Genomic DNA, 12,215 nt, shown 5'->3' on the forward strand with positions numbered 1-12,215 from the left:
GAAGTAAGTCCCATTGCACTCAGTGGGACTTCTTTCTAAGTAAACATGGTAAGGATCTCATGGCACAATACTCTCCTGCCACAGACAAAGGAGGCGGCTGCTCCAGAAGTGATCAGAAGAATAAATGAACCCATCCCTGGACGCTGCTCCAAGGAGTACAGTGGTGAGGAGCTAGGCTGGCTCGCGCACCTGTTCTGGCACAGGGGAGTCCACTGCCCCAGCCTCCCTAACTGAACAAAGAGCCAATGACAGGACTATTGTCTGAAGGGGAGCTTAGATCCCATTTGCCCATCAGGAGATGCTGACTGCAGACAGAAGAGGCTGTTCTAAATGGAATTTAGAAGTCAAGGAGAGGGTGTCCTCTGGCTGGCAGCAGCATTTACACCCGCAGTAATTCTGCTTTAGGGGTGGACCGCAGGCCGTGGTATTAGAGGTGACGAGAGAAACAAGCTTTTCCTGATGTTGGACCTGGGAGAGATTAAAGACACGAGTGGTTCAGATTGTGAACAGCGGGTGGTTTCAGCTGCACCTGAGCGATCGGCCATGGCAGAAGAGCAACCTGCCAAAGAATGGCTGGCCTCTGGCTGCTTCTGAATAGAAACGTGACATACAACTTTCCCAATTGCTTGCGGTCTATGGGCTACTTCCCAAATTATTATTGCTGTAGGAAGTACAGGTCTTACAGTGGTCTTCCATGCAGCAAACACACCAAGTGTAGACATAATACACAAGTATACCCATATCTTTAGACATCCATGTCTGTCCATTGGGGCACACAACTCGATTCAGATGTGTCTCCCTGTGATGCTAATGTAACGTTCTGCTGGTGTTTATTTTGGGGATCGTTTCAAGCCAATAGACCCCCCCAAAGCAGCATACAGAAAATAATTAAAATACATAATAGAGGCAACAAAAATTGCAGGGCAAACAAAACAGCAAGAATATCATTCAGGAAAGGGAGTTCTGAAATCTAGGTGCCCCCACCAAGAAGTGCAAGGAGGCACTGCACCTCGTGTCCCTCTGGTGTCAGAAATATAGTGCATAGACATGATGGACAGGGGCTTTTCTGTTGTGGTTGTGAGACTACAGATGGTCTCCCAAGGATGGTCAGGTTGGCCTCATTGCTGCTCGGTTTTTGGTGGGCCGTTAAAATGCATATTTTCCAGCAACTTCCTTTGGGTCTGCCTCATAAGGTTAGGTTAGGCTGCTGTCATTTTAAATGGCTGATTGCTTTTTGTTGGTCCGTGCTTTATTTTGATGGTTATAATTACTTTTTCCGATTGCTGCATGATCATTGTATCATTCCTCTACTTGCAGCCTTCCTTATCCTAACAGAAAGATGGAACAGAAAGGCCAGAAATAAAGAAAGGCCTGTTTAAAGACCCATTTTCTTTCAAATTTGCTATGCCCCACAAGGATTTCCTCCGGCTCTTAAGCATTGCCTACTGGTTTTCACGCTGTCTTCTTGTGCTTGCAGGTGTCAGGTTTTGGCTCTTTTTGTTGGCTTGGCATGTATGTTTGCCTTTTCCAGCTGGTTGTTGTAGAGCTGGAGAGTGCACCGAATTCCCCTGAGAAGACTCAGTGTGCAGGTGACTTCCGAGCTGCGTTTCCCTTCTCTTGAGGAGGCTGGTGAGATTGATCTTGGGCTGCACTAGAAAGGCCGAGAACACCAAGCTGAGAAAGGGAGGAGAAATAAAGGCAGACCTCCTGGGAGATGGGTGTGAATGTTTGTACAAGGAATCACCTGGGTTTGAACAGCTTGCTTGATTCACTGTCTAGCAATTATCCAATCATTCATACTTGCCAAGGGGAGGAACAGAATCCAGCTGAAGTGAAGTGTTGTTAAGTGGACCAGCGTTTTGAGAGGATGGTCCAAAGAGTGCAAAGTGCCCATTCACAGAGGAGGGTGCCCAGTGCCTCTCTCCATGATTAACTGCTCTGGGCAGGCCTTCTTGTTAGACTCTGCAGTGGTTCCCAACTTTGGCTTCCCAGATGCTGTTGGACTACAACTCACATAATCCCTGATGATTAGTCATGCTAGTGGAGGAAGATGGGATTTGTAGTCCAACAACTTCTGGGGACCCAGTGTGCCTGGGAACCACTGCATTAGAAGGAGGCATGCCAAAGCAATGGCCCTTGCAGAAACACGTGGCCTTACTCCCCTGCAAGCTGGTAATTCCGCCCCTTTCAGGTGTAATTTCTAATTGAGGGGAAATGTCTCAGCAATTGGAAGTTTGGCAAACAAGCGCATGCTTACATTTTCCATTGAAATCAACAGGACTTGAAATGTGCATCACTTTGCCTGGGATGTGCCCTAAACCTGTCTTTAAGAAAACTCTGGTGTATTGTTTTATTATTAATATCAAATAATTTATATGTACCTGGTGCTGTGATGTATAATAATTTCTGCTGTATTGGACTTACATTTCTGCTGTATTGGAATGTGGTCAGAAATTCCAATGGTTGCAAGAATCTCATCAGAAGACTAAATGGGTGGTGAAGGTGGAGATGTGATTATTAGCAAGTATATTTTCCTGACTCATACTTGCAACTAATTAGTATTTAGGATTTCTGGGTTAGATCATTCTCAACTATGGATGGTGTTCAATTTTTAAAAACGAAACAAATACCGGATGTAGAACATCGAAAGCTGGCAAGTTAATATTAAACCTAAACTACATGGTCCCCCCCCCCCGAAAACTTAAGACACAAGTGTGCATGTAAAAACAACAAAAGCTGCAATCCTACACTTACCTGGGAGTAAAAAAAAAAAGCCCTGAACTCACTGGTACTTACTTCTGACTAGACATGCATAGGATTGTGCTGGAACAGGTTTGTGGCATCTTAGGTGTGTAAATGTCCCTGAAAATGAAATTTTAAAATTAAATCTTGAAAATAAGTTAAGGAATGCATAACTCCAGATTCACATTTTGAAAATTTGTTGATTTGTGGGTTGAACCCTTCCCCTCATTGCTGCAAGCCCCCTTCCTCCCATAAGCCCTTATTCTAGGGTGGCCAGGTGTCCTACTTGATAGAGGAATACATTGTATTCCTTCCGGCACCAGGTGAAGACCTTTTTATTCTCTCAGGCATTTTAGCTTCCTTGTATTTTAGCTGTGGTGTTTTAAATCTGTATTTTAAATCTCTGCATTGCTGCTAGATTTTATTCTGGTTGAGTTGTTACATTGTGGTTTTTAATGCTTTTATATTTTATATTGTTTTCTCCTGTGCTTTTTGGTTTTAATTTTTGTGAACCACCCAGAGTGCGTTGGCTATTGGGTGGTATCTCTCTCTCTCTCTCTCTCACACACATGTATATGGCAGTCCTCTATTTGAAAGGCTGTCAGAGGCATCCTCTCTTTGATGGGCTGTCTGGTCCAAGTGTGGTTTAAAGATAAAGGACCATGAGAAGAGAGAGCAGCGGGGGCCTTGAAGTTACCCATCCAGATTAAACATCTGGACAGCAAACTGAACAGGCACTACAGGTCACCTGGTCACAGTCTTCCCCACTATTGTAAGATCTGTTGTATTTCTATTGAAATTATAGCAGTTCACATTTTATGCAAAACTGTGCCATCTTTTGTTGCCCACCCACCCCTTTGGTAACGTCTCAGTGGCCGCCTTCAGACAAAACTGGAGAACATCCAAAATAACCCAATGGAATGAAAAGGCAAAGTCTCAGGCTATTAAAAAAAAGTTTTATTCCATGTAGCCCAGAACGTTTTGGCCTTGTATGATATACATATATGGGCCTCCTTCAGGGTTCAGTATTTCTGAAAAATGCCTGCGAAGATTGCTGAAAAAGAGACGCCTCCAAGAGGAATCCTGCAGTGAGACATATCTTTTTCAGACATCTCTGCAGGCATTTTTAGAAATATTGACTCCTGAAGGAGGCCCATATATATCATACAGGGCTGAAATCTGTTGGGCTACTTCATGGAATAAAGCTATTCCCCCCTGCCCCGCCCCAACATCCTGAGATTTTGTCTCTTCTTAAGTGGCTACCTTACCTAATACTTAGGCACTTTTTATCCATGCACTCTCCTTTCTAGTACCGAGTCCCTCACCCCCTCTCTGAGTGCATAAGGTGGTATACAAAAGGCGGCGTCAGCGGCTACAGCGTGTATGCCCTTTTGGCCCTTTAAATTGCACCACCCCCATCACCTGTAGTTTGGACCTTAAGAACATAAAACCCACAAGAAGAGCCCTGGGGCTGGATCAGATCAAAGCGCAGGCTGGACTAAACTAGCTGAGCACAGTGTTTCCCACAGTGGCCAGCCAGTTGGTCGTGTTTCCCAGCAGCGGGCATTCGGAGGCCCGCTGCCTCGAATGGAGGTCATATATAGCCATCATAACAAGTAGTCATTAGTAGCCCTTATCCTAAAAAAAAATTAAGGGCACAATCCCATGCATGTTCTGACAGAAACAAGGCCTACAGCTCAGCTGGCTGGGGGCATGCTGGGAGTTGTAGGGCTTTTTTCTGTTGAAGCTCGCATAGGATTGTGCCCTTAATCCGCCTTTAAAGCCATCAAAATTGGTGGCCATCACTACATCTTGTGGCAGTGAATTCACAAAGTTCATTCACAGAGTGAATTCACAGAATTCACAGAGTTCATGCGCTGTGTAAGGAAGTTCTTCCTTCAGTCTGTTCTGAATCTTGCACCTTTCAGTTTCCTGGGATGACTCCACTGGGTTTCAATATTATGAGAAGGGGAGAAAAAGCTCTCCAATTTCACATTCTCTACACCAACCTTTCCAACATGGTGCTCTCCAGAGGTGTTTGACTACAACTCCCAGCATATGCTGGTTGGGGATGCTGGGAGTTGTAACCCAACACATCTGCAGAGCGCCAGGTTGGAGAAGATTGCTCTACACCATGCATAATTTTATACATCTCTATTATGTCCCCCCCCTCCCTGCACCCTACCCCTTACTTGCCTTGTTTCTATGCTAAACTTTCCAGAACATTGTAACCTTTCCTTGCAGGGGACTTGCTCCAGCCCCTTGATCATTTTGATGGCATCATAAAGGCTGACAGATAAAAGTTTGTGGGCTCCCAAAGGCCATGAAATGCAAGATCTGTGACATTTCTAAACAATACTGGCATTTATTGTTATAAGTCCAGGATTGGGTTAAACAACCAGGTGAGTTGAAGCTCTTTCAGCCGGAGGGTTGAATTCTATTTTGGAACAGCGTGGGGGGGGGGCTACATTCCAGTGGTGAGCAGGGCTGAAGGCAAAAGGGACAGAGCCCAAAAGACCAGCATATTTTAGCTTAAAGCTCTCACTGCCAGTTCAGCCTTAGGAAGGGCGTTTCAGCCTTTTAGAATGGGGGAAAAACCAGTGGAGGAGGCTGGTATGGGAAAACCCACACTAGAGAAACCACCAAATGATTGGTAATTGGGGGGAAGAGGGGAAAGGAACATGGCATCTGGGGAACTTGAGGCAGATTTGGGACCCCAGGAGAGCCAGAACTGGCCCCTGGGCCTGAGGGTCAACACCCCTTGTTTAAATGCTCTCTTTGGGGTCCTTCCCAGCACTGTGGTTTTTGATTGTGAAATTGGGCTCTCTCAAACTGGCTGAAGCTGTGGGATTGCTGGAGCTGATCCTGATGACCATGTGGCCAAGCACCTGCCCTTTGTTAAGGAGAGTCGCTGGTTTTAACAGTGGTCACTGACTGTTCTGGAAGGGGCAAGTCTGTCTTCCCCATTTCTCTCCCCTCCCCTAATGTGGCAATCCAGGTCTGTGTGTGAAGACCTGGCGGGTAGACAGAGACCTGGCTGGCATGATCAAAGCAAACTTGTTTAAATCAGCGGCACGTGCCTGGCAACATTTGCTGGGCATGGCTTGTCGTGTTGTCCAAACCTGGGCAGCATGGCTTGAGGGGGAAACAACCCTCAAATAACCCAGCAACAGGCCATTGGTTATTTGAGGGGTGTTTCCCCTTCACAGAGCCTCGTGTGGCGCATTTGAGTGGTAGGCGGCAATATTGCAATCGAAACTCTCCCCACGACCTGAGTTCAATCCCAGTGGAAGCTGGGTCCCAGGTAGCCGGCTCAGGTCGACTCAGCCCTCCATCCTTCCGAGGTCGGTAAAATGAGTACCCAGCTTGCTGGGGGAAAGGTAGTCACGACTGGGGAAGGCAATGGCAAACCACCCCGCTATAGTCTGCCATGAAAACGCCAGTGCAAGTGGCATCCCTCTAGGGGTCAGCAATGACTCGGTGCTTGCACAGGAGGAAACTTTCCTTTTTTTCCCCTTCAAACAAGCCATGCCGCTTGGATTTGCATGACACGACAACCCACGGCAAGCTGCCCACCCATGGGCATTATGAAAAAATGGCACCCATAGGCACTGGCAAAGGCCTCCACAGCTAAATTAAGGCTTGGTGGGCTGTCATGTCATGTGAATTGACCCAGAAAGTCTGAGGGCATCTCTACACGAGTCTAAAACCCTGCATTTAAAACAGGGCTTTCTGCTTCCATTTTAAATGCAGGATCACAACTGACTCCCTTTTTCACCTGCTTCCTTTCCCCACTCCCCCTTCCCCTCTCCCCGCATCTGAGTCTTCCATTATCTTTCATAGATCTCACTCCTCTTCTTGCTGCTTTTCCTCTTTCGATGGAGGGAACTCAAGCGGAACATAATGGGGTAATTTGATAGCTCATTATCTGCGAACTATTTAAAAACGGAACAAAGGGCATTTAGTGCAGACGCCCAGGAGGTTTATGGCATCATGTAACGAGCCCACAAACTTCTGTGAAGGAGCAATCTCAATCGCAGGATAAAAGCTCCGTGTGAAGAAAGCCTGAGGAAAGCTGAGAGCAGGGATTTTTGAAGCTCGGAAGGTGCTGTCTGCCCCCGCCTAAATCTGGGGAGCAGTAAAGTTTGGGACATTTGTTGGAGCGGCTTAAGCTGTGGACCTCCCCCTGTACTCAACCCGTATATTTGTAAATAAAGGTAGATATTACAAAATGCCAATAAGCCACTACATGCCTTCATTCCGAAGGAAGGCAAACCCGAGTAGCACAGCACCCGTGAAACCTCTCAGCACTCTGAGAATCGGGGTGCACGTAAAAGTGTATAAATGATCCCCAACCGCTACTGCTGAGATTGGTTGTTTGAGCTTTGCATAGGAATATTACAAACCGCTTGTAAGAGGGAAATAGGGAGTGGAAGCACATCTGCCAACTAAGGATAACACTTCATGCATCCACACCGCTTCATGCATCCACAAAAGGTTCTGCCTCAAGTAATCTGTGAGACTTTAAGGTGCCACAAGACTCACAGAATAGAATAGTATAGAATCATAGAATAGTGGGGTTGGAAGGGGCCTACAAGACCATCGAGTCCAACTCTTCACTGTTGGATTGGAATTCAGGCAGGCTGAGCCCAGGGGGGAGGATTTCACTTTTGATGACGCACCAGTAGAAAATCACTAATGGATAAAACATGATCATAGCTCCATCTTCTGGGAAAAACAGCAGTCTTGGGGCACCTTAAAGACTAACATATTTATTCTGGCATAAGCTTTCATGGACTATAGCCCACTTCATCAGATGCATGGAGTATTATGAGAAGTTTCAGGTTTATATACAGTACATGTGGTGGTGGTGAGAATTGTAAACACTGAAGTTAGGAGGAAATTAAATGCAAAAAGTGGCAATTGCATTATTAACATTATTAACATTATTAACATTAATCGCATTATTCACAGTGCAGTAGTTGCTGATACCCCAAGCATCTTGGCACAAGGTAAGTCAATTAACACATGTAGTGTGATAAAAATCCTTTATCCCGACTCAAGCCACTGGTGATAGAATTAACCCTCTTGATGAATTCTAACTCAGCAGTCTCTTGCCCTAATCTCTATTATTATTGTTGTTATCATCATAATTATTACATTTATTTCCCACCTTTTTTTCCTCCAAGGAACCCAAGGCAGTTTACATGATCCTCCTCCTCTCCATTTCATCCTCACAACAACCCTGTGAGGGTGGTTAGGCTGAGAGTCAGTGACTGGCCCAAAGTCGCCCAGGGAGCTTCATCGCTGAGTGGGGACTAGAACCAGGAACTCCTGAGTTCCAGTCCAGCCCTCTAGCCCCTACACCGCACTGGCTCTCTTTGAATTTTCTTTGCTCCTGAAAGGTCACTTTAAGGTGTCCTGGGAGACTGAAGTGTTCTGCCACTGGTCTTTGAATACCGCTATTACTGATGTCAGATTTCTGCCCATTTATTCTTTTCTGTAGAGACTGGCCTGTTTGCCCTACGCTGAATGCATAAAGGCTGACAGAAGATGGCATAAATCACATTGGAAGATGAGCAAACGAATGAACCCCCAATGTAAAGGATGACATTATTATTACTTCTGGGAAGTAAAGTAGGCTGTGATAAAATGATGCTGCCGGCTGTTTTGCAAAGCTTTCTGCCGGAACCTGAACTGAATTGCTGATGAATTGTGGGATCTATTTCATTTTTTACTGGAACCCCAAGGTCCCCTAATCAGAGCCAGGTGCAAAATAGGGGACCAAGCAGGTGGACATAATGCCAAGAATTAAGGAACAGGGTGCCTCTGAGCACATGCTCAGCCCAGGAATTTGGGATTGGTCCCAGAACCAAGCTCAGAAGGCCTTTCACACAAAAATCCACTCCTAGTTTCCCCCAAGTGTTCTTTCAGTAACCTAATTTAGGGAGCAGGGGTTGGGTCAGTGGAGGCTGGTGGCTCCGATGTCAGTGGGGCGGTAAATCCTTTCTGGGTTTCAGTCAGAACCAGTCGGAACTCCAAAGGAGCCATCCAAGGTGTGAAGCTTTGCACCTTGGATAGCTTTTTTTTAGAGTTCTGACTGGTTCTGACTGAAACCTGGAGCGGATTTATACCCCACTGACATCAGAGCCCCCAGCCTCTGCTGGGCTTTTTGGTTGTTGCAATTGTTAGACAACTGGGAGTCAGAAACCCTTGTCAATCCACTGCAAAGCAACCAAAAATCTACCAATAGATCCCAATCTACCTTCTGCCTGCCTTTGACATGGATGATTTTGTTTTCTGTTGCTCCAGAGGGTAGGACCAAAACCAACAGGTTGAATGACAAGAAAAGGGGTTTTTAGCTGAACAGGGAGGTCTTCCTGCTGGCACGAGCTGTTCAGCAGCAGAACGGATTGCCCCAGAATGTGGTGGACTCTCCTCCATCAGAGGTTTTTTGTTTGTTTTTAGCAGAGGCTGGATGGCCACCTATCAGGGATACTGTAAGAGTGGATGTCCTGTACCAGTAGGAGTCTGGACTAGATGACCTTGGAGGCCCCTTCCAGATCTAGGATCCTAAGCCGCTCTTAAGGGCAGCCCCAAAGCTGGCAAGCCTAGCAATGCATCAGCATTTGATTTGAGAGGCACACCTCAGGAGCCCCTTTCCACTGTTGCAAAGGATGCTGGGAAACAACTCTCTAAAATGGCACATCACCCAAGAACCGTGCCTTGCTAGCCACGGTTGCCGTTGTGGAGGATCCTGGATACTTGATGTATCATTTATACACCATGAATTGCACAGTGCAGCAAAAAGGGTCTTGAGTTAGCTTCAGTCACATTTGGTACCCCCACCCCAAAAATGTCTGATGAAATCCAAACAGGATATCTGAGAGCTTCAGTTTTCAGGGGATGGTGTCTGCATTTGTAAATATATTTGCCCCCTACCAGGGGTCAGGAGGGCAGACACCATGTTTCATGGGCTCTGCAGGCATCTCCCTGCTCCATCCAATCTGGCCAGATACAACCATGGCCCAGTCAGAAGTGGCATGGAGGGGCACACTGGTGGTGGTGATCTTCAGCCCTAGAAAAGGAGGTGGATGGTACCAGTCCCAGCTGCCTCCTACTGCCCCCGTTTGGGGGTGGAGCTTTTGGCTCAAGCAGTGTGGTTTCTAATCCAGAGGGAGGAGCTCCTAATGATTGATGGGTGGAACCAGCAACCCCTCTAACATTGAGGACACTTTGTAAGATTAGTCATATGTAGAGTTACTTCTAAATTATGGAACGCTGTGGACATGATTCCTGACACTGTTAGGTCCTATGGAGTTCTGTCAGTGTTAGATCCCGTGGAGGTTGGATAAGTGAGCTCTTCCCCCACGCATCTCCCTTCCCGCCGGCAAAATGTTGTAGGCCTTTGATGTCGGAGAAGCACTGAATTGAAGCAGTTCAAAATATCCATGTATACGATGTTTGGACCCCTGGTATGTTCCCCTGGATCTGCATGCTTAGAAAAATTTCACGTCTGGATTTCTGCTTGTCATGTAGCTGTTTCAAATCAGGGAACCTCGGCCAGGAAAAAAGATGACAAAAAAGGTGGCAATTCATTAGAATTGGTTCCTGGTTTCCTGGTGTTATCATCTAGTATAGCCTTCCCCAACCTGGTGTCTTCCAGATGTTTTGGACAACAACTCCCAGAATTCCTGACCATTGACCATGCTAGCTGGGGGTAATGTAAGTTAAAGCCCAAAACACCTGCAGGGCACCCAGGTTGGGTAAGCTGGTGTTGTAGGTACCTTGGGACTTTCCAAGATTCTTCTTATGATCTTCAGGCACTTCTGTTTAATCAGACAATGTCTTCTGCTCGATCTTGTTGTCTTCCTTCTCCTTTGGCTGCACCATACCTGTGGAATTAATTGCCATCTGATATCCATCCCTCTCCAACACCAACACCCCTTTAAAAAAGATGTTTTTAGTCATGTTTTCTTAATTTGTGTTTTTGCCTGCTGCATCATTGTAGCTTAGTATTTGCCTTGTCCCCCAAATCCTTCCATCCAGTGTTTACCAATGTAATTCTTCTAGTTCCTTGATTTTCTGAAATGGTTACATCTCCTCTCTTTTACATGTTTGCCTGTTTCCGATTCTGTGCCTGAAAGGCAGACCATTTGTCTTTTCTGACCTGTCAATGTACAAAGTCTACATTTTCATTCAGACCTCACCTGCACAACTTGCGAAAAGTTTGCATTTTTGACCTGCCAGACCAAGTGGAGGCCTGGAGGGAAGGGGCAGAAAAAGCGGGGAGACAGTTAAAAAAACCCCCTCATTTTTCCCAAGTTTTTTGGGGGCAGGGGGATTTGGAAAATCTTCCCATAATTTTTTTCTGTCACCCCCCCAAGCCTTCACATCTCTAATGGGGGGGGCTGAGATGGGGAGGTGATTTCAGGGGGGACAGGTAGTTTAAAAAGAAGATTCACAGGTGCTTTCCACTGGTGACAGCGTAGCAAGGGCAGTTTCCCTTTCTCTCTCTCTTTTCTTTTTGAGAAACTTTTTGCGGTGGAAATCACCACTGGCTGGCTGCGGACAGCCACCATTTCCCTACACCTACAATGCTCCTGGAACAAAGCTACATCATCAACTCTATGGGGGGAGCCGGCAGCCACTGAGACAAACACTGCTATCACAGGTGCCCCCCCCAAAAAAAACTAAGGGAAAAAAAGAGAGACTACTGCCACTGCCCTGCTGCTACCAACTGTAAGAGCCCTCCCCAAAACATTTCAAAAAGCTCCCCAGGGAAAATCAAAGAAATGGGCTTTCCCATGTTATCCACCTGCAATTGGGGTGGTGAATTTGGGAGGACATTTTGTCTCAGCCTGAGCGATGACCTATGCCAAAGGCCCCGTATTGTGGGTGGCCTGCCAAGTTCCCCGTTTTTACAGTGGGAGGGCAACAAAAATGGCACAGCATGGCAGCAAAAACTGGAAGTTTATTATAACTCCCTGCTGGGCTGCATTTGACTTGAGCGGGGGATATAAAGTTATGCTGGCCCAATTTAGGCATTATTACTATTTTTATTTTATTTTTATTTTTTTATTATTATCATCATCATCATCATTTGTTGGCCAAAACTCGATGGCAGGGGTGTTGAACCTCAAGCTCACAGGCCAAGTCTGGCCCACCAGGGCTTCCAAGTCAGCCCTCCAGGGTTTACCAGATGGCCAATTGTTAGGTGGTTTCCTGGCTTTTGTGCAGTTTTTTCTCACATTCTAAAAGGTTGAAATGCCTCTCTTGTGGCTTAAGTTACTGGCCAGAAGAGCTTTATGCTACAACATGTGAGTAGTTTTGGCGCTGCCCTTTTGTCCACATGCACCACTGGAATGCAGTCCCCCAACTCTCTCCAAAATGGAATTCAACCCTCAGGCTTAAAGAGGTTCAGCTCCCCTGTCTCTGGGCACTTGTGGGCTTCTGGTTAGATTCTAGCAGAT

The sequence above is a fragment of the Heloderma suspectum genome, chromosome 1 (assembly GCF_057233095.1).
Source record: "Heloderma suspectum isolate Gila_16-S chromosome 1, 16-S_ref, whole genome shotgun sequence".
NCBI classification, from domain to species: domain Eukaryota; kingdom Metazoa; phylum Chordata; class Lepidosauria; order Squamata; family Helodermatidae; genus Heloderma; species Heloderma suspectum.